The sequence below is a fragment of the Callithrix jacchus genome, chromosome 10, assembly GCF_049354715.1.
Source record: "Callithrix jacchus isolate 240 chromosome 10, calJac240_pri, whole genome shotgun sequence".
NCBI lineage: Eukaryota > Metazoa > Chordata > Mammalia > Primates > Cebidae > Callithrix > Callithrix jacchus.
Window position 1 is genome coordinate 38,915,666 of NC_133511.1, and position 23,106 is coordinate 38,938,771.

General features: G+C 37.6%; 1 protein-coding gene across 6 annotated transcripts in view; it reads right to left on the reverse strand.

The window, feature by feature from the left end:
* Positions 1-23,106, reverse strand: part of ARHGAP42 (Rho GTPase activating protein 42) — a 316,830-nt gene that overhangs the window by 272,833 nt on the left and 20,891 nt on the right. The window contains exons 2-3 of one of the 6 annotated variants that reach the window (XM_017977673.4): positions 18,779-18,875; positions 4,010-4,068 (exon numbers count right to left, since the gene is read on the reverse strand). The exons of 4 other annotated variants lie outside the window; for them this stretch is intronic. The gene's annotated coding sequence lies outside the window, so the exon portion shown is untranslated. The remainder of the gene's footprint in view (positions 1-4,009; positions 4,069-18,778; positions 18,876-23,106) is intronic. One more of the 6 variants, XM_017977674.4, reaches the window with a different exon arrangement.

The following is a 23,106-nucleotide window of genomic DNA, read 5'->3' on the forward strand; positions in this document are numbered from 1 at the left end:
GAGGCTGAGGCAGAATTGCCTGAACGCAGGAGGCAGAGGTTGCGGTGAGCCGAGATCGGCCATTGCACTCCAGCCTGGGTAACAATAGCGAAACTCCGCCACAAAAAAAGAAAAAAGAAAAGAAAAAAGAAATAGGAACTCTATATTCTTCAGTGTTACCGTCTTTTGCCTAAGGCACCTTTATCTCTCTCAGGGGAAGACTTTCTAGTCAGTAAGCCTCCTGGCTAAACTGGAAAGAACTGGAATTTTTTATTCCTGAGACTCAGATAGCGGTTCCCAATCATCATACAATGTGGGCTGCTTCAATTCCACCCCATTTACAGGCGGGAGCACAGGTGTGGCCTTTTCAACACCCAAATGGGTGATTAAGGAGATTCCATCCTAGCAGTATTGCTGTTGAGAGGTTTCAGTAAAAGTTATGTCTTTCTTCTTGGGCGGTAAGAAAATTCATAAACGAAGCTGAATATAGGAAAAAAACAACTGTGTTTCTCTTCTGTACTCTCACACTCAGCACTTCTGTGAGTAGAGGTGTCAGGTTTTTTCCTCTCACAAACCAATTCTCCAACAGCAGCTGGGTGTCCTACAATTCAATTTAATTCCGACATCAACCGGAGTTAGCACAGACCCCACAGTTTAAGGGCTCAGGCCCAGAAGTTTGCCCTGCACTTCAGATGCCAATCACAAGTAGTACGGCCCTAGGTTATCCACCACTGGCTATAAATCGGAGGTTCCCACGAACCCTCCTGAGGTTCAATAATTTGCTGGACTGTATCACAGAAACTAGGAAAACAATTTATGTACTACTGCCAATTTATTACGAAAGATATTTTAAAGGATACAAATAAATAACCAGATGGAGAGATACATAGGATGAGCTCCAGACAAGTCCCAAGCTTCTGTCCCTGTAGAGTTGCAGTGCTCCACCCTCCCAGCACGTGGATGTGCTCAGCAACCCAGAAGCTCCCAGAACTTCACAGTTCATGGAATTTTAAAGAGGCTTCATCACGTAGCCATGTTCTATTATTAACTCAATCTCCAGCCCACTCCCCTTCCCAGAGGGTGGGGGTGGAGCTGAAAGTTCAAGGCTTCTCATTGTGGTGGGGTCTTTCTGGCGGCCAGTTCTTATCCAGAAGGCACCAAGAGTTATCACAGGAGAACAAAAGACGCTCCTATCACCCAGAAAATTCCAAGGAATTCAGCACTATGTCAGGAACAAGAGTCAACGACCAAATATTAGAACAGAAGATGTACCCAGCACCCTTACTGCCCAAGGAATTGCAAGGGTTTTAGGAACTCTGCCAGGAACTGGAGGCAGAAACCATATATATTTTTAAATTATATCACATATGCAAAGTTTATATTTTGGCATTTATTCTCACATATCAAAATGCAAGTGCACTAAATGTTGATGATTTTCCAAGTTTGCTGCACAAAACCACTTCAAATCAAACTATTAGAAAAACAAAAAAAAACTTCAGAATAAACAATAGTAATATCCTCATAGGCTTCATTTCTTTCATCTATGGCTCTTCAAACACATGACAGCAGGTGGTTTTCACAGATCCCTAGGAGTAACAGAGGCATTGTAACCAACAAGCCCTTAAATCATTCTCCTTAATCTAAAAAACAACTCTGCAGCATTCTTCAACTTTTAGCCCTTCCCCTAGGATCACCTCACTTCCCTGTTGGAATCATGACTTCAAATTGAGCAAGGTTAGATGAATGCCAAATGAAGTCCCACTGCTACAGATGTAATTGCGGGAAAAAAAGCACCACAGAGAAGTTCACCCAACTGAGTGTAGCCACTTAAGAGAAAGTCATTCCAATCATCTCAGATGGCCACAGCTCAGGCATCTACTAAGAAGCTGAAATTATACAAGGTTTCCCCGGTGAGATTCCATACTGACTTTTTGTTAGCGTTCCATGTAAATTACAGATACGGAAATACAGCTCCCTAAATAATATGACTTTCTTTTGCTAACAGACTAGATTTTTCTTAAGAGTAAAATAAATTTTGGCCCTTTGAAATTTGCATTACATAGTTCTAAACTAAATGGTAACTGTCACTGCATTTATTGGCTTACATGAAAAAAATGTACTTAGAGATATCTTTAATTCAAAGCAATTATATGCCACATAACTGAATGTGGGTTTTATTACCATTATTGAACAATAGCAACCATTTAATGGTTACTTACTATGTGACAAACGCTGAGTTAATTACTTTACTTCCATTATCTCAATCATCCTAACCCATCAGCACTATCAGTATCTCCACATGTAATACAAAATAGAGCCAGGATTCAAATTTAGATTGGCTGTATTCCAATTCCCTTGCTTTAGACTTGGGGGTTACTTTCTCAAGAGGGCAGAATCTGAAAGCTTGCTTATTACATCTCTTCTTTTGTTCAGAGTACATCATTTTAATGTAATAATGTCAGAAACAAGAGTCAAAGGATACAAATAAATAACCAGGTTATTTACTTATACAAATAAAGGTTAGAACCTTTTATTTTCATTTCTTAACTCATCCTGCAGTTAATTCTCTGTTCTCGTAACTTTTTTTTTAAGAGCAAGGTCTTGATCCCAGGTGCAATCACAGCTCACTGCAGCCTCAAACTTCTGGGCTCAAGTGCTCTTCCCAGCTCGTCCTTCCAAGTAGCTAGGACTACAGGTGCAAACCACCATGCCTGGCTATTTTTTATTTATTTATTTATTTTTTATTTTTGGTAGAGACAGTTGCTCTCTCAAACTCTTGGCCTCCCTCAAGTGATCCTCCCACCTCAGCCCCGCAAAGTGCTGGAATTACAGGTATGATCCTCCATGCCTAGCCGTAATTCTTAAGTCATGAATAATTCATCAAGATTTTGATAGACACCTATGATGAACTGTTTAGAAAACTTGATAAAGAAAACTCAGTCAGTTGTGAGCACTCTAGATTCTATTGATACACTTTGCCACTGTGGTGAGTGTCCCTGGCTTAGGGCCTCTCAGTTATCTTTAATGACTAGCTCTGCTGCCTTCCTTCTCTGTCCACTCCATCCCAAAGTGATCTATCCACCTCTTGAATTCATAATACCTGCTACTTCTCTAATCCAGCAATTAACCCTGTATATAGATAGCTCTTATTTTTCTGTTTATGGACAAGTTATTTTCTGTTTAATAGACACGTTTATTTTTCAACTTGTCTACTGTGCCTGACTTTTCATTTTTACTTCAGTTATTTTCACATGGCAAGTAGCAGCTGGCATTCCTACTCATTTTTATATTATGGTTCTGTTACACTTTCAAAGGAGGACTTAATGGTATACTTTTACTTTGTTTTGAAAACAAAATATGCATATGGTACTTTAAAAATAATTATTTAAATTTCCAAAAGTCCATTGGAATATATACAAAAAAGTACATATGTACTTATAGCACATTCAGAAGTCAAACCGGGCAAAAAAAAAAAAAAATTAGGTAGCAAAAACTTGGGCATTCTGAAAGGCTGCAGTTCATCTTTTGGTTCCTCTCAGTAACACTTGGGGTAAGAGAAATAATGGAGTAAAGGACAGGAAGAAGTCCCACCTTTACTGCATTTGTGCTATTTCTATTTGGATACTATATTGTTATATAGAAAAAATGGCCGTATAAATAAATACAGACAATATTTCATCTACAAAATTTTAAAAAGGAAACAGTAAATCAGGTACTCATGCATTTCGTGCTAATAAAAATATAGCATTTTCTATCCAGTTAACTATCAGTTACTTAAAACTTCATTAATTCTTCTATTGCCGGCATACTTTTGGTGTTTGTAATCTACCAAATAAACTGAATTGAGAAGGGGATTTATTATTCCTTAAGTCCTTAAAATGTTCATACTATGAATCCCAAGGACAACCGGGGAGACAAAAACAAGGAAAGGAAAGGAGTTGTTCCTGACTCCTGCAGCAATAGCACACATTAACCACAGGCTAGCTCCCAGCCCAAATGGCATCAAACCTCATTTGAAATGTCTAATTACCTCAGTTCCTGTTACTCTATACATCATGTCCAGCTTTCAACAAGCAATTCCAAGCCATGCTAAAAGGCAAGAAAAAAACAGTCATAAGTGACAAAGCAAGAATCAGACTCAGATATGATAGATGTTTAAATTATCATGTAAGGAACTTAAAGTAACTACAATTAATATGTTAGGTACTCTAATGGTAAAAGCAGACAACATGCAACAAATTGGTAATTAAAGCTGAAAGATGAAAACTCAAAGAGCCAAAAGGAAGTACTAGAAATCAAAGACACTGAACAGAATGAAAGGGAGAATGGTATTCATGGGCATCAGTAGACTAGACAAAACCATGCAAAGAATCAGTGAGCCTGACAAATGTCAACAGAAATTTCTCAAACTGGAAAGTCAGAAAAGGGAATAATATCCAAGAAGTGTGAGACAATAACAAATAACATAGCATACACATAATAGGAATATCAGAAGAAGAATAAAGAGAGAAGGGAGCACATAAACATATTAAGTAATAATGGCTAAGCATTTTCCAAATTTAACGGCAGATACCAAACACTAAGCGGGATAAATTACAAAAAATCTATACCTAGGCATTCCATATTCAAACTGAAGAAAAGCAAAGAAAATAGAAAACACTAAAGAAAGCCAGAGGAACGTAACCTTATCTATAGAGGAACAAGGATAAGAATTTTATCAGACATCTCTTCAGAAGTCAAGAAGAAAATGGAATGAAATAGGTAAACTGTTGAAAGAAATGGCCCATTAATTGAGAAATCTGTATCCAAGAAAATCATCCTTCAAAAGGAGAAGAGAAAAAATTTCCTTGAACAAATAAAAACTGAGGGAATGTGCCTTGCAAGAAATGTTAACAGTTCTTCAGCCCTACATAAAGAAAGGAAGAGAATCAGAAAGGGAAAAATAATGTAAAATAAAATTTTTATCCTTTTATTCTTAATTCATCTAATAGATAATCATTTGTTCAGAGTAAAATAAGAACAATGCATTGGTTGATTATAGCATATGGATACATGAAATTAATTACAGCATTATAAGAGATGGAAGCAGGAACTGAAACTACTATTTTAAAGTAACTGTGCTACTGTGGAAGAAGTACACTGTTATTCCAAAGTGGATTTTAAATATGTATATTGCAAGCTCTATAGCAAGCACTTAAAATACTTAAAAGCAATAAAATGGGCATATAAGGGACCAAATAGAATTATATAAAATCCAAAAATACCAGGAGATTTGAAAATAACATACTTCAAAATGACATATGGGTTGCAAAAGTCACCAAAGAAATTTTAAAATATTTTAAGTTAAATATAAAAATACGACTTATAAAACTTTGTGCAGTGTAACAAAAGCCGTGTTTAGAGGGAACTATTTAGCAATAAATGCATATAGTAGAAAAGCAGAAGATCTACAAGCAATAATTAAGCTTCTGCCTTAATAAACTAGAGAAAGAGCAATATAATCCTAAAGCAAGTAGCAAAAATAATAAGTAGAGCACAAATCAATAAAACTGAAAATAAAAAATTAATAGAGAAAAAAAATCAATAAAACCAGAAGCTGGTTCCTTGAAAAGATTGATAAAATTAATAAACTTCTAGCTAGGATAACCAAGAAAAAAAAAACAGTGAAGACCCAAATATCAGAAATGAAATTAGGGTTATCACTACTAATCCCCCATGTACTGAAATAATAAAGAAATACTATAAACAACTCTGTGACTACAATATGAAAACTTAGATGAAACTGAATCAATACCTTGAAAGACACAAACTTTCAAAATTCACACAAGTACATAATCTGAATACATCTTTATCTTTAAACATAATAACTAAAAGCATCCCAAAAAAGAAAGCACCAGGTCCATATAGTCTCACTGGGAATTTTACCAAATATTTAAAGAAAAATTAAACCAATTCTCCACAACTTCTTTCAGAAATAGAAGCAAAAAGAATGCTTGCTAACTTATTCTATGAGGACAGTATTACCCTAACAACAAAACAAGATAAAGACATGACAAGAAAGGAAAACTACAGACCATTCTCTCCCATGAACATAGATATAAAACTCCTCAATAAAATACTTGAAAATCAAATCTAATAATGTGTTATAAAAAATTACCCCAACCAAGTGAGATTTATTCTAGGTATGTAAGGCTGAAAGAACATTCTAAAATCAATTAATGTAACCCATCTTATCAAGAGGTAAAAAAGAAAAATCTTAAGATCGCATCAATAAATGTAGAAAGAACATTTGAGGTAAATATATACGTTTGTCAATTAAAATTAATTAAAAAGTTAAAAGAGAAAAAGCATTTAACAAAATCTAATACCAAGTCATGATAAAAACTCTCAGCAAATTAGTAAGATTGATGGGAAGTTTCTCAATTTGATAAAGATGATCTACCAAATACCTACAGCTCATGTCATATTGAATAGTGAGAAACGAGACACTTTCTCCCTAAGATTGGGAGCAAGACAAAGATATCCCTCCTCTCACCACTCAAATCCAGCATCATACTAAAAATCCTAGAAAATAAAAACAAGAAAAGGACATTAATGAATACAAATTGTGAAGAAAGAAATAAAACTGTTTTTGTTTACAGATAAGACCCCAAAGAATCAACAAAAATATTCCTGGAACTAATAGCAAGGTTTCAGGATACAAGGTTAATAGATAAAAGTCGATGTCTTTCCTATTATCAGAAATGAAAAGGTAGAATTTGAAATTTAAAACTCAACTTCATGTACATTTCACCCCCCCAAAAAAAACCTTATGTTTTAATCTAACAAACTATATCTAAGACGTATATGAGGAAAACTATAGACCTCTGATGAAAGAAATTTTTTAAAGATTTAAATAAATGGAAAGATATTCTATGTTTCTAGACAGGAAGACTTAAAATATTGTCAAAATTTTAGTTCTTCCCAACTTGATCTATAGATTCAGTGCAATCCCAATCAAAATCCCAGCAAGCAATTTTATAAATATCAACAAAACTGATTCTAGAGTTTATCCTGAAAGGCAAAGGACTCAGAGTAAGCAACAATACTGGAGAAGAAAAATAAAGTCAGAGGTCTGGCATTACCTGACTTCAAGACTCACCATAAAGCTGCAGTAATCAAGATTGTGTGGTATGGGTGAAAGAATAGGAAAAACAGACCAAGAGAATAAAATAACCCATAAATAGACCCATAACCGATCTTTGACAAAGGAGCAAATGAAATATAATAATGCAAAGACAGTCTTTTAAACAAACGATGCCAGAACAGCAGGGCTTCCACAAGTAAAATAATAAATCTAGATATGAACTTCACACCCTTCACACAAATGTACTCAAAATAAATCACAGATCTAAATATAAACACAAAACCATAACACTCCTAGAAGATAACATAGCATTATTATAATATCTAGAAAACTTCAGGTTTCACAATGACTTTTTAGATGTAACACCAAAAGTTTGATGCAAAGAAAAAACAGGTAAGTTGGACTTCATTAAAATTAAAAATGCCTGTTCTGTGAAAGAAGCTGTTAAGGAATAAAAAGCTGTAGACTGGAAGTAAAACTTTGCAAAACACATGATGTAAACTTCAAATATGCACAATATAAAATTGTGCGGAAGCTCACACCTATAATCTCAGCATTTTAGGAGGCGGAGGTGGGCAGATCACCTGAGGTCAGGAGTTTGAGACCAGTCTGGCCAACATGATAAAACCGTGTATCTACTAAAAATACAAAAATTAGCTGGGCATGGTGGAGCATGCCTGTAATTCCAGCTGCTTAGGAGGCTGAGGCAGGAGAATCACTTGAACCCGGGAGGTGGAGGTTGTAGTGAGCCAAGTGTGCCACTGCATTCCAGCCTAGGTGACAGAGTGAGACTCTGTCTCACAAAATAATAATAATTAAAAAAAAAAAAACTTTGCAAAACACATATCTGATGAATGACTTATATCCAAAATATACCAAGGACTAGTAACAATCAAGAATAAGAAAAACAACAACCAGATATAAAACAGGCAAAAGATCTGAACTCACCAAAGAATATATGCAGATGGCAAAACAACATATGAAAACATATTCAATGTTATACATCATTAGGAAGGTGCAAACAAAACTATGAAACACTACTGTGTACCTATTAGAAGCACTAAAATCCAAAACAATGACAGCACCATAGGCCGGCAAGGATATGCAGCAACAGGAGCTCTCATTCACTGCTTATGGGAATGCAAAATTCCCATAAGCAGTGGGAATTCTTAACTAAAGTCTATAAGACTTTAGTTTCTACAACCACTTTGGAAAAGTTTGGCAGTTTCTTCCAAAGCTAAAACTCTTATAATAAAGCCAAGATTGCACCACTGCACTGCAGCCTGAGCAATAGAATGAGACTCTGTCTCAAAAAAAAAAAAAAGAATAAGCGATCAAGTCACAGTATATGCATTTAAGAGTCTTCCATCTTCCATTCTTCCATATTGCTAAGTGAAAGAAGCCAGTCTGAAAGGGATATATACTACATGATTCCAACTGGATGACATTCTGTGAAAGGCAAAACTTTGGAAGCAGTTTAAAACAAAACAAAGTATCAGTGGTTGGCCTAACCACTGATAGGTTAGGTGAGAAAAAGGGCGGGAGATTTATTAGGTAAAGAGCAAGGGAATTGAGGGTTACAAAACTATTCCACATAGTACATAGATGACATTGAGCATCTGCCAAAACCCATCTAATTGTACAACACAGAGTGAACCTCAATGTAATCTACTGACTTTAGTTAAGAATAATGTATCGGTATTGCTTCATTTAACAAATATACCACACTAATGCAAGATATTAATAGGAGAAACTTCACTTCATATGTGTACGGGGGCAGGAAAGAGATGGGTAATAGTGTAACTCTGTATTATCTGCTCAGTTAAAAAAAAATGACTTAAAATAATTCTGCATAACTACAGAACCAGGCCGGGCATGGTGGCTCACGCCTATAATCCCAGCACTTTGGGAGGCTGAAGCAGGAGAATTGCTTGAAACCAGAAGGCAGAGGTTGTGGTGAGCCGACATCATGCCATTGCACTCCAGTCTGGGTAACAACAGCGAAACTCTGTGTCAAAAAAAAAAAAAAACTATAGAACCTAAATAAGTATATAGAAGTTTACCATATTATTCTATTTTAAAACCAGAATATGCTAGTTATTTTGATATTCGTTTTTGAGTATGTTTAAAATGTTCATGGTAAAAATAGTAAAAAAATTTTTTAAGAAAATAAAACCCTAATAAGGACCATGTATATATGTATATTTAAAAATTTTAAAAGCAATATGTGTTCAATAAACATTACATGTCAATGTTAGGCTCTCAAAAAAAAAAAGGTTATCTCAACCAATAGAGTAAAACACAATTAACATTAAATACTCTCATTTAAGTTCTTGGGGTTTTTTGCTGTGGTATTTTTCTTTTCAACACTTTTGACTCTGAATCTAGCCATATTTTCACTTTTACATGTCTGGAATTTTTATCTTGGGTCTTTTTCCCCCATGAGAACAAAACCAGTTGTTATTATTAAATATTATTATTGTATAAACAGTACTGAAACTTTAGAGAGAGTTTGGAAATAAGACAGAAATAATTATATTCCCACCATCAGGACAGTCATTTGTATGAATTCTTTTCCTATTTTTTTCCAACATTATCAACAATCATTCATAGGAACAATTTACATATAGAATCCCTTTAGGCCCATCTTAAACTTTTTGCTTTAGGTCTTAAACAAAATAATCCATTTAATTCTGCCAGATCATCCAGTTTCTGGGCAATCAGTAAAAGGCTGCTGAACTGAATTAAGGAGTGACTTACTGGATTTTCCCAGCACACATACTCCAGGCCATCTTTGTGAATAACCACCATGGTGTGCCTTCTGGGGAAGTTCTCAGCAGATTCTCAATTTAGGAAAACCTAATTATCTAGCCTATAATCTAATCCAGTGATCTAGGTCCAAAGCAACAATGGTAAAGGCTACAAATGTTGACTACAGTGCCAGAACAACTAGGGCATGATGACTCAGCCAATGGCAGGAATTTGGTACTAGCCACATTCAGCAGGGGAGGCAAGGTTCGGGGTGAAACTATAGCCTGGAAAATTGCCTGGTATACAGAAGTAATACATACATAGCCTTGCTGCTAAGCACTCTCTGCTTCTCCTTTTCTCTCTCTCTCTTTTTTTTTTTTTTTTTTTGAGACGGAGTTTCGCTCTTGTTACCCAGGCTGGAGTGCAATGGAGCGATCTCGGCTCACCGCAACCTCCGCCTCCTGGGTTCAGGCAATTCTCCTGCCTCAGCCTCCCGAGTAGCTGGGATTACAGGCACGTGCCACCATGCCCAGCTAATTTTTTGTATTTTTAGTAGAGACGGGGTTTCACCATGTTGACCAGGATGGTCTCGATCTCTTGACCTCGTGATCCACCCGCCTCGGCCTCCCAAAGTGCTGGGATTACAGGCTTGAGCCACCGCGCCCGGCCCTTCTTTTCTCTTTTCAATCACCCTTCTCTATGGATGTGTGAAGTGGTCTCATTTTTCTTTTATGTAAAATAACAGGCTCAGGATGTGCAATATCTGAAAGACAGGAAGAGCAGGCATAGCCAAAAGTATCCTTTTGCTGCTCATTTTACCACCTGTCATTTTGAACCTGCATGCACAACACACACACAATAAAAGAAAAAAGGAGAAAGAGGAGAGAGGCAGAGATATGCGCGAGGTCACCTGTGAGTGAGTATATACTAGAACGTGGATGCAAATGTCTTTGCACCACAGATCTGACCTCCAGCTTGCTGCCGAGTACAGGCAGACCGCAAGCTAAAGAAAATGCTATTAAGCAGCCCACAGAAGGCCAGCTGCTGGCTCCTATGGGGCTTGATCACTTAAGGTCCTCTGAATCCATCTGTTTCCTAAGTTTTTCTCCTTGCTGCCATGGAAACTGATGTTAAATAATTATCATGGCCAAAACTTCCAACAGAGCTCAAAGTAGATACATCCTCCTGTCACAGCCTTAATCTGCAGTAAAATCCTCACCTAACTTGAAAATTCCATTAATATTAAATTATTTTCTCCTATAATAAGAAAATAGTATCTAGTGGTGAATGAAGAACTAGGAAGCAAGAAAACTGAATTCATTTAGCTGTGCCTGACATTTTTAAATTTATCTAGCACTAAATGCTCTGAGTCTAAGTTTTTCAATTAGTCCAATGTTCTTTACAATATTTTCCCAGTAATCTATTTTCTTTGAAGGATGATTGGTTCTTCCAATCTATTAAGGAACCGTATTCAATAAGGCACATAAATCATGAGGTAAGGGGCCCGGCGCGGTGGCTTACCCCTGTAATCCCAGCACTTTGGGAGGCCAAGGAGGGTGGATCACAAGGTCAAGAGATCGAGACCATCCTGGTCAACATGGTGAAATCCCGTCTCTACTAAAAATACAAAAAATTAGCTGGGCATGGTGGCGCGTGCCTGTAATCCCAGGTACTCGGGATGCTGAGGCAGGAGAATTGCCTGAACCCAGGAGGCGGAGGTTGCGGTGAGCCGAGATTGCGCCATTGCACTCTAGCCTGGGTAACAAGAGCAAAACTCCGTCTCAAAAAAAAAAAAAAAATCATGAGGTATAGTAAAGCATCACAATCTCCTTTTCCTTTCTCCATCACAAACACCATTCATTAGAGAATACGTTAAAGCTTGAATAAAATAATATCAAGTCTATCAAATGTAACACATTTAAATAAGTCACATTAAAGTACTCAACCATTACATAAGAAACTAACTTACATAATTCATTCAATATAGGATTCACTTTTTTAGTAATCTGTGCATTTAATATATATGAAGTGAGAAATTGCTATGTGAGAAATTATTCTAATTGACAATTTACTATGTGAGAATTAGTAAAAAATTATGCACCACATAGATGATTCCAGTTTAATTAAACTCATGTTCAGAAATGCATTTTTATTTTACCATTTGAGATCCATTTTCATACCTATATGTAACATTCATTTTTCTATTCTTGGTGTATTTGATTCCTTGTCCAATTTATTTATTTTCAAACTTTACAGGTTGGCATTTTGCTTTCTGTTTCAAACTTGCTCATCTGAGTAAATCTTCCTTTTTCTAACAACCAAGCTATATTCCTCCAAAAACACAAAAAATTGTTTCTAACAACCAAGCTATATTCCTCTAAAAACATAAAATACTTAACAGAACAAAATTAAAAGACATGGTTTATGTCAAATGTATGCATTTGCATAGAAAATATCTGTTTTCAGCCGAGCGCGGTGGCTCACGCCTATAATCCCAGCACTTTGGGAGGCCGAGGCGGGTGGATCACAAGGTCAAGAGATCGAGACCATCCTGGTCAACATGGTGAAAACCCATCTCAACTAAAAATACAAAAATTAGCTGGGCATGGTGGCACGCACCTGTAGTCCCAGCTACTTGGGAGGCTGAGGCAGGAGAATTGCTTGAACCCAGGAGGAGGAGGTTTCAGTGAGCCAAGATCACATCCAGCCTGGGTAACAAGAGCAAAACTCCGTCTCAAAAAAAAGAAAATATCTGCTTTCATGAACTAGATAAGTCCTCTTTCTTGATCTTAGTCTCAGATGCTAGATTCAGTGGCTGTGACCACCTTCAGGGGCTATCTACAATGGGGCTAGCCAGGTTCTACCTTGAAGCACTTCACAAGACCTATAAAATGTGTCTCATGCCACCAACACTGTGACCTCCAAACCATCTCTCTTCTCCAAGTGATCTGTCCCACATACCTTTGCAATAAAAGGTGAATCAGGCTTCCCTATATACATGATAGAGACACACATCTAAACTCATAAGATGGTGTACCTGAATTTTTTTATATTTTGATCATGACTTGCAGTAATAACTACATTTTAAAATCTGACATTGTATCCTCGTGCGTGTGTACTTGTAAAACAGAAACAAGTTTCATTAAACAACATTTGCCCTTATTACACTGCATACGCTATGGTATCTTTTTTTATTTATTTAAGATGGAAATAACGGCAGGAGATCCTGCCATTGCCCAGGCTGGAGTGCAATGGCAGGATCTCAGCTCACTGCAACCTCCATCTCCCGGGTTCAAGCAATTCTCCTGCCTCATCCTCCTGAACAGCTGGGATTACAGGTGTGCACCACCATGTCCTGCTAACTTTGATATTTTAGTAGAGATGGGTTTCGCCATGTTGGCCAGGCTGGTCTTAAACTCCCGACCTCAAGTGATCTGCACGCCTCAGCCTCCCAAAGTGCTAGGATTACATATGGTGTGTCTTTTCTACTCTATTTTTTTCTAATACTAGTTCAACTTACTAAATTGATTTAACCAACCCTCTAGGATCACAAAGCACAGTTTGGAAGCCATTGGAACATTTGAATGTATAATATCCTGTGTGAGAGAACTTGAGTGCCAGGACAGAATACTCAGGCCAGTTCATGCAGAGTAAATACTAAATCCACATCAAGTTTGAATTATTGCTCATTCCCTACTTGCATGAAACCAAACCAGACTGCTTTCTCCATGGTTTCCTTTTTTGAATTTATCCTCTACATAACCCAGAGCCATCCTCGGATGATAAATGTTTAGTGATATGTGTTATTCAACAGATGTCTAAGCTGTTGAAATCCCCTATGAATACTTAATTCTGTAGCTTTAAGTATCTCAAGAGCTCATCCTGAAATTTTCCTCTCTGGCCCTCCTTCAGTCAAAGGGCTCTGAACTGATACCCAAGGTCTTTGCTTATTTAATATTGCTTTTTGCTCACCCAATACATTCATTCTCCAAATAACCTAAAGATCATTTTTTAAAAAGGGGGTCAGGGGTTCCTACCCTTCCTAAAACCTCTCACAAGACTTATCCTACCAAAAGATGTTTTAAATTACTTTCTTTCTTTTTTGCAGACCTGCCTATCAACAAAATAAAACTACTGTAATTTATATTTTTTAGTACATTTTTATGGTGAAATTCAAGTCATTTTCTAATAATACTGTCCTCTTCCTAAGAAACAAGCTTTTACCCCATAAGATATAAAATCACAAAAATACAAGTCTATTTCATATAATAAACATGTAAGTGAGTCCTGAGAAAGAACTGATGCTTCAAAAATTGACAATCAGTAAATTTACTAACCATCGGTTTATTTTCTTAAAAACTCAATTTCATTATCTTCATTAACTGACAACAGCATTTGTTTGACATGGAATCAACTGGTTGTTGTTTTTTTTGTTTTCATTTACTTATAATTAAATTCCCACATTTCAATTATCTAAGCTTAAAAATGTCTGTCACAATGAACCACAAGCAGGTCTTAAAATGTGCAGTGGTATGTGCTGCATTGCTGGTCATGGCCTAGACTCAACACATGATGATTCTGCACTCCCAAGGGCCCAGCACAATTCAAGGGGCAGACACCACAATAAATCAAATGCAGGATACGTAAAGGTCCCCATGAAGCTTAAGGGACAGTTTAGGCTTTCAAAACCTCACAGTATGTGTTTCTCAGGTCTCCCCTCATTTCTCATTTGTTAACTGCTTTAATTTTAAAAAGATACCAATTTGCCAGCCCTGTTATGAAGATTCTTCATTTCCGCTTCAGTGCTCTGTCCCTGCTGGCCTATACTGCTAGACTGTCTTCCCACACCAATCCCATCAGTGGACATCTCACGCGAAGCTTTGCTGACTGCAATTTTTCCAATGACTTCTCAACCATCTAAAACCATCCATGTTAGTTCTTTTCACATATCTGTATTACGTTTAGCTTGTAAGCTTCCTAAGAATAGAAATCATTGCTTCCTTACTCTTTTATAAAGTCCCTAATGTGAAGTAGAATACTGTGTACCACCAGCATCAATCCCTGAGAGGGGAATACCACACACCAACAGCAATCTCAGAGGAGGAATTCTAAATGCCTCGCCAATAACATGCACCAGTACCACTCTCGGTTTAAAGCCCTCATGAATTTCTACTAAAGTTTCTATCTCTGACAGGAGGTTTTTACACAAACTCAGTTATGCGCATACGCAATGAGTTTTGTGAGACAGTACACTCTCACAGCAAGTTACACAAAGCAACTTTATTACTCACAGACAGACAACAAGAAGCAACAGAAGCCTACAATGCATGGCAAGCCAGTTCCCAAGTATCAGGAAAGCTGCCCGGGAGGAATGAAGTCTTTCCTGCGCATGCCCCACATCAAACTGCAGCTGAAAGCACTCCACTCCAGGTTTTATACCCTAGGGGATACTAGGTTCCCTGGGTTATAGACATCCTGTTCTATAAAGGACAGGGACAAAGTCTGGGCTGTTCTGGATAGTTCTTCTTAATGAGTTAAGTCGAACAGGAAATGAATGGGGAGGGAGATCTCCCTCACAGGCAGAATACTTCTTCCACCAAGTTTTAAATTTTCTCCCAGACCTATATATTTAAGGACAGAAAGAGGAAAGTTATCCTTATTTCTCAACTGCAGACAAAAGATAACAAACTACAAAAGGGCATAATTAATTTGAGATCTAAAGTCAATCTGATTCTAACAAGAATTTTTTTTTTGAGATAGGGTTTCACATCATCACCCAGGCTGTAGTGAAGTGGTGTAATCACAGCTCACTGCAGCCTTGACTTTCCCAGGCTCCAGTGATCCTCCCACTTCAGCCTCCTCAGTAGCTGTGTCTACAGGTATGCACCACTATGCCCAGCTAATTTGTGTATTGTTTTTGTAGAGATAGGGTTTCGCCATGTTGCCCAGGCTGGTCTCAAACTCCTGGGCTCAAATGATCCCCTCACTTCAGCCTCCCAAGTGCTGGGATTACAGGCATTAGCCACCATGCCTGGCTAAATAAGAATTCTTTAGATCTATATGTTGTAGTTTAACCTAAAAAAAGAGAATCTGAAAAGCCTGACCAAAAAGAATCTGAAAAGCCTAGCCAGATATCTCTTCACTAACTGACGTCTACTATCTCTTCATCAGGTCCAAGAACTAAGAACTATCCCCAGATGTTAGAGGGCTGGCTGTCACATGTGCTCAATAAAATTCCTTTCACACAGGAATTTCATAAGTCCTTTTCCCATTGGTTGTAGAAGAGATGAAGCATCTCATCAGCTCTGGAAGTTAGGGTTACTGAGAATGGCTACTTCCAAAAGCACTGAGGTGTCTCAAATACACACACACACACACACACAATAATTTTTATGTTTTACTTGTAAGTGGACTTAAAATTCAATTCTCTGTTGGCACTTTGAAATGTTTTTATAAAGTTTAGTAGAATTAGGAATGTGAAATGTCATTAACAACAACATTTTCACATTGCAGCATTTAAGAATTGACTTTACAGGTAAATACACTTTAGTCCCCTTAAAACAAATCATTTCATAGTCTCTAGATGATATAAAAGCTCTGCTAAAAAGATTGTCACAAAAACAGGATTTCAGAAATGTTTGCATCATTCTGCCCATTACAGTTACTCATGATTTAAATAACAGAAACTGCAGGACACCGATACCATATTACAAAACCATACCTGTTCAACGTGGCCAGACAGAGCCCAATGGCCAAAATTCTTGTCTTAAATTATTTTTTTCTTTTTAATTCAGCAAAAGAATAGATGAGACAATTGTGGCATAACAATTTTGTCAGAAACAATGACTGATAGATACAATCAAATTCAATCCACACTAGAAATACAAACATATGGATTACCAAAGTAAACAAAATGCAACAAATTTGCTCAAATGTAAGCTTGATACAGAAAGGCAATGAATACAACAGACCACGTAAGAGTAATACTTCCAAAAGAACAAATTCCTGCACATCCCCTAAAGAAATCCCTAAAGGATAGCCAATAATGTTTTATTATACCAAAATCCTTTTGCCTAAATACCTTAAAATAGTCATGTATTTTTTTAGCAGAAATTAAAGGGAACCCAAACTTTTTTTTTTTTCTTGGTCATTTATTTTAGATTAAGTATGTCCCTCCCTAGCATAATACCTAAATCCATATTAGGTTATAACTAATAATTAGCTGAAAAATGAATTAATTTAATTATCACAATAAACCTATGTGGCAAAGATAGTTATTGCCTATTTAAAATAGAGAAAGCCTCAGAGAGAGCTAAGAACTTGCCCAAGATTGTACAAAGGATCAGAGTTAGAATCCATTTCCAGGTTAGTTTAAGCAATGGCAGATTTTACAAGACTGCAGCAATTTGCTTTATTATCTCCAAATCTCAAATTTTCTCCTTTCAACTTTGACCCATCTGCCTCAATAACTGACTTCAAAGATAATAAGAACATATTTTCCTAAAAGGGACTCTCACAGGAACAAGACTTGTTTCCTTTTCTTTCTCTCTTTTTTTTTTTTTTTTTTTTGAGATGGAGTCTAGTTCTGTTCCCAGGCTGGAGTGTGCAGTGTTACAATCTTGGCTCACTACAACCTCCGCCTCCCGGGTTCAAGTGATTCTCCTACCTCAGCCTCCCAAGTAGCTGGGATTACAGGCACCTGTCACAACGTTCAGCTAATTTTTGTATTTTTATTAGAGGCATGGTTTCACCATGTTGGCCAAGATGGTCTCGGTCTCCATCTCTTGACCTCATGATCCACCCGCCTCGGCCTCCCAAACTGCTGGGATTACAGGCGTGAGCAACCACATGCAGCGAGATTTGTTTCTAATAGTTCATAAAACATTACGAAAGGTATTGAACTCACTATAGGGTCTCTACTTACACCTGTGCCAGAAATGTATTCTCAACAATCTTAAAACGTAAATCTGGTTTCCAGGAGAACACTTATGGTTCTTAATACTAGTTATATTTTCATGGGAATACCTGATATAATTAATTTGTCCACAAAAACTATGTGCTTACCACAACCAAGTAAGACATCCCAGACTTAGATACGTGTATTTTATGACAGCTTCAATATGTCATTTCTAAAGGAATGGAAAGAGGCACCGCTCAAAGATAACTGGATAAAAGGAGAGAAAGCAAATTAAACAGCCAGAAATTGGGAGGTAGGAAGGCAGGTAGAGAAAGTTGTGAAGACTAAAAACTAAGGAAGTTGCTAGCAAATTATTTACCGAGAATAGTTCATGAATTGAAAAAGAAAAATGTAGTTAAAGAGTAAAGACTTTAAAAAGATTGTATTTATTCCAGCTTCTACCTGGTCAGCTCTCAGTAACTGGCCGGAGCTTAAGAACTCATGAACTCCTTCCCTCACCCCCACACAAACACACACACTGGAAAGCCCTGTGCAGGCTGTACTCACACCTGCAAAGCTCGGATAGAAGGACAACCAGGAGGCCTCCCTACCACCACCTGCCACTCAGTTCTAATGAACTTCCCTTACTCCACTTCTGGGAGAAGAAGAGAAGAGGAAGAAAAATCTCTTGAATATCCCCACCCCGATACATTTTGCACACAGCATTTCTTCTTGCTATATTTTACTATTGTTTTCCACAGGCAATTTTTTTTTTTCATATAATAACAATAGCATGCAACAATTCTGTACTTTTCTCTTAGATTTGTATCAGAAGAGTTATAGTTAATTGTCTAGACAACTAATTTGGTAAAATTTATTAGCAATTACTTAAGTCATTTCTAATTATTTTCTATTATAAGTAAATTCTAATTATTGACACAGGTTAAGACCAAGGTTCTCAAACTGCATGCAAGACTGCAGCCAACTCAAAGGGGTGCCGTGTGACTCAACTAATCAGTACTTACCCCTGACCTAGGTAGGGGTGTGTTCCTGAAGCAACTCCGGATTCTTTTAGAAAGGATGAAAGGGCAAGGAAGCTGGGTAGGCAATCAGTATTACCTGCTGCAGAAAGAGTACCATAATTGAGATCACTAAATTAGTGCATACAAACCCTTTAATGTTCTTGAAACATATTACTAATTTACAATGCCATAGGCAGCATAATGAAAGTTAGAGTCTCAGTACACCTTTAATTAGCCAAAGGTATTATTGTAACATCTTTTAGCTAATTAATTAGATAAAAAATAGATACCTTACTCTTATATTCACTTGCATTTCTTTGACTCCTGCTAAAGGTGATTATCTTCTCATAGGATAACAGCTGTTTTCATCTTTTAGCTAATCAACTGTCCTGTGCGTAGTGCCCAGTTACCTATTGGCTTCCTGACATTTCTTTCCCCATTTATTTCACAGATAATAACCATTTGGTCATGGATAAATATTCATCTCCAATTTAAGTTTACTGAGAAAAGGAGCTGGGCACAGTGGCTCATGCCTGTAATCCCAAAAATTTGGGAGGCTGGGGCAGGGGGACTACTTGAGCTCAGGAGTTCGAGACCTGCCTGGGCAACATACTGAGACTTCATGTCCATAGAAAGTAAACAAAAAATTATCTGGGCATGGTAGTGTGCACCTGTAGTCCCGCTACTTGGGAAGCTGAGGGAAGAGGATCACTTGAGCCTCGGAGGTCAAGGCTGCAGTAAGCCAAGATCTTGTCACCATACTCCAGCCTAGGCAACAGAGACTTTGTCTCAACAAACAAACAAACAAACAGAGAAGATTCTCACCGGAGAACTTACATTCAAGAAGAAGGAAGAGGTAAAGGACCTATAAGAGACTAAGAAGAAAAAGTTGTAAACACTGATGAAAAGATTGGTGACCAGAGAATACGGTTCCCAAGAAGTCAAGAGAAAAGAAGCTTCAGTTAATAAGGAGTAGCCAACAGAGTCAAATACACAACAGTCCCATAAAATGACCGGAGTGTTATTTCAATTTGGCAACTGATCACTAGTCTAAGCTCCAGACTATCTCAGTGTCAAATCTTCGTGAACTAAACATAACCATTTATTCAACAGTTACCTGAAACAATATGTACAAGTGCTTTGCCAAGCACTAAATATAAAGGGACAGAGACCACAGTTTGGAAGACTCTAGAACATTAATCCACACAGGTATGAGCTGAGGGGGTGTGGCACCACAGACTTGAACAGAACAAGTGGCCATAAAGAGCCTGAAGCCAAAAGGCACTCTAAGAGACTATTTTCTCCACTTAAGAAACTCCTTGCTGGGCACAGTGGCTCATGCCTGTAATCCCAGCACTTTGGGAGGCTGAGGTGGGCAGATTACAAGGTTAGGAGTTCAAGATCAGCCTGACCAACATGGTGAAACCCCATCTCTACTAAAAATACCAAAAAAAAAAAAAATTGTCGGGCATGGTGGTACACATGTGTAATCCCAGCTACTACTCAGGAGGCTGAGGCAGGAGAATCACTTGAACCCAGGAGGCGGAGGTTGCTGTGAGCCAAGATGGCGCCACTTTACTCCAGCCTGGGCAACAGAGCAAGACTCTGTCTTAAAAAAAAAAAAAAAAAATCAAAAAGAAAAAACCTCCTTTCAAAAATACAATGTTTATAATATGTAAAAGATAACATGATTTTTAACTCAAAAATAAACCTAATAGTTTAGAACCCAAAAAGAAATATGCAAGAGCTGATTTAAGCTGTCCACATTAAGAAAAAGAAGAGGCAAGGCACAGTGGCTCACAACTGTAATCCCAGCACTTTGGGAGTCCCAAGCGGGCAGATCACGAGATCAAGAGATTGAGACCATTCTGGCCAACACAGTGAAACCCAGTCTCAAAAAGAAAAAAGAAAAAGAAGCAATCTCAAAGTGTGAGCTTCAATGTGCTTTGAAAATAGTGGTTCCTGATTTCCAGTTAAGTTCAGCAGATGCCCCATCCCACCCTGACCCTGTTGCATTCCCAAGTGCAATAGAAAAACATTCTGGGGCTTCCCAAACTCCACATCACAGTATGTATATCACAGGCTTCATTTCAGCATAACAGACGGATGCAGATTTTAGGCAGGAAAAATTCTTTAAAAGATGAAAGTCTTATTCAATCACATAGCTGAAACATGATCCAATTTCCTTCTGGTGGACTGCAGCAAACTGCAGATGTTTCTTTACTCAAAATATAACTTATTCTGGTTTCACTTACATTTTGTATGTCAACTGCTTTAAATTACTTACACTTAAGTATCACCTTCAATCTGAGGAGTTTAAGCCATAAATATACTAGTAATAAAAAATATGCAGAAGCAAGAAAAATATTTCATATAATGGTATAAATAGTATATATAGTAGGCCTGCCTCATCCAGTTTTGCTTTCCACCATTTCAGTTACTCAGTCAACTGAGGTCTGAAATAGTAAATGGAAAATTCCAGAAATCCACAATTAACCAGTTTTAAAGTACATGCCATTCTGAGTATCACGATGAAATGTTGATTGTCTCATGAAGTCATGAGTCATGAATCATCCCACTGTCCAGCTTACCCATGCTATATATCCTACCTACCTGTTTGTCACTTAAGAACTGTCTCAATCAGATTGACAGATCACAAGAAAAAAGGTGAGTATAATTCAAGGTATTTGAGAGAAAGACACAAAAAACCACATTCACTGGGAGGCTGAAGCAGGCAGATCATTTGAGGTCAGTAGTTCGAGACCAGCCTGGCCAACATGGTAAAACCCTGTTTCTACTCAAAATACAAATATTAGCCAGACACAGTTATACATGCCTGTAGTCCCAGCTACTCAGAAGGCTGAGACAGGAGAATCGCTGGAATCCGGGAGGAGGAGGTTGCAGTGAGCCAAGATCGCACCACTGCACTCCAGCCTGGGTGACAGAGCAAGACTGTCCCCCCCCCAAAAAAAAAAGAGCTGTCTCAAATATCAGATTGACAGATCACAAGAAGAAAAGTGAATGTGGTACAAGAGAAAGACAAACCACATTCGCATAACTTTAATTACATTGTTATAACTGTTTTATTTTATGATTATTGTTGTCAAGCTCTTATTATGCCTAATTTATAAATTAAACTTTATCATAGGAATGCATGGATATGAAAAACAGTAACAAAGGGTTTGTTACTATCCTCACACTGAAGGTCTTCAAACTTATCTCTGTAGATAAAGGACTACTGTGATACAATTGCAGTACTTATATTTTTTAAGTGTGTTCATGTTTCCATGGAAGGTTAAATTAAAGGTATAATAAAGTTTATCATCATAGAAAGCCAGAGAAAATATTTATCTCTTGGAGTATTTTTAATAGTGATGTTACTTCAACTTTTCTACTTAAAAACTAGTGTCATTATAATATCTACTATTTGCAGATCTCTTAGGGAATTTTGTTTTGTTTTGTTTTGTGACAGCGTTTCACTGGGTCACTCAAGCTAGAATGTTCAGGGCTTCATCATGACTCCCTCCAGCCTTGGCCTCCTGGGCTCAAGTGATCCTCCTGCCTCAGCCTCCCAAGTAGCTGGGACTAAAGGTGTGTGCCATCAAGCACAGCTAATTTTTTTATTTTTTGTAGAGATGCAGTCTCACTATGTTGCCTAGGCTGGTCTCGCACCCCTGGGCCCAAGCAATCCTCCTACCTAAGCCTCTCAAAGTGCTGGTGTTGCAGGCGTAAGCCACTGTGCCCAGACCAATTAGTGATTTCTATGTACCAGGTACTGTGCTAGGTACATCTCACAAAAGGGACTTAATCTTCATTTTAAAAAGGAGGCATTACCATTATTATTATCCACATTGCAAAAATGAGGAAGACAGAGCTCAAGAAGGAGAGTGACTTACTAGGACTACTCAGTGTACATACACACAAAATCTCTGTATCTACAACAGTGGCTGAAGTGCAGTAGGGGTCAATAAGTGTTTCCTGAATAGATGTGACTGGATGAAGAACAGATATCATATTCTCATATAAGATCCCTACACTGTGTGCCTACTATCAAGAAAGTATGTACAAACCACTCTATGAAACAGAGAAAAGAAGGCAGCTATCTGCAAGAAATAAAGGGTATACATAGTACCTACTAACTCTCAGCACCAAGCAATAACAACATGCATACCATATTTGCAGCAGGCCCACAGTAATGTAAACCCAGAAAAGGAGGACCTCTGTCTGGCCTATATTCCCAAGGCCTGGAGCAGTACCCGACACATAGCAAGTGCTAAATACACCTGTTGAATGAATACGTGAGTAAAGGTCTTATTTTCTTTCTCCTTCAC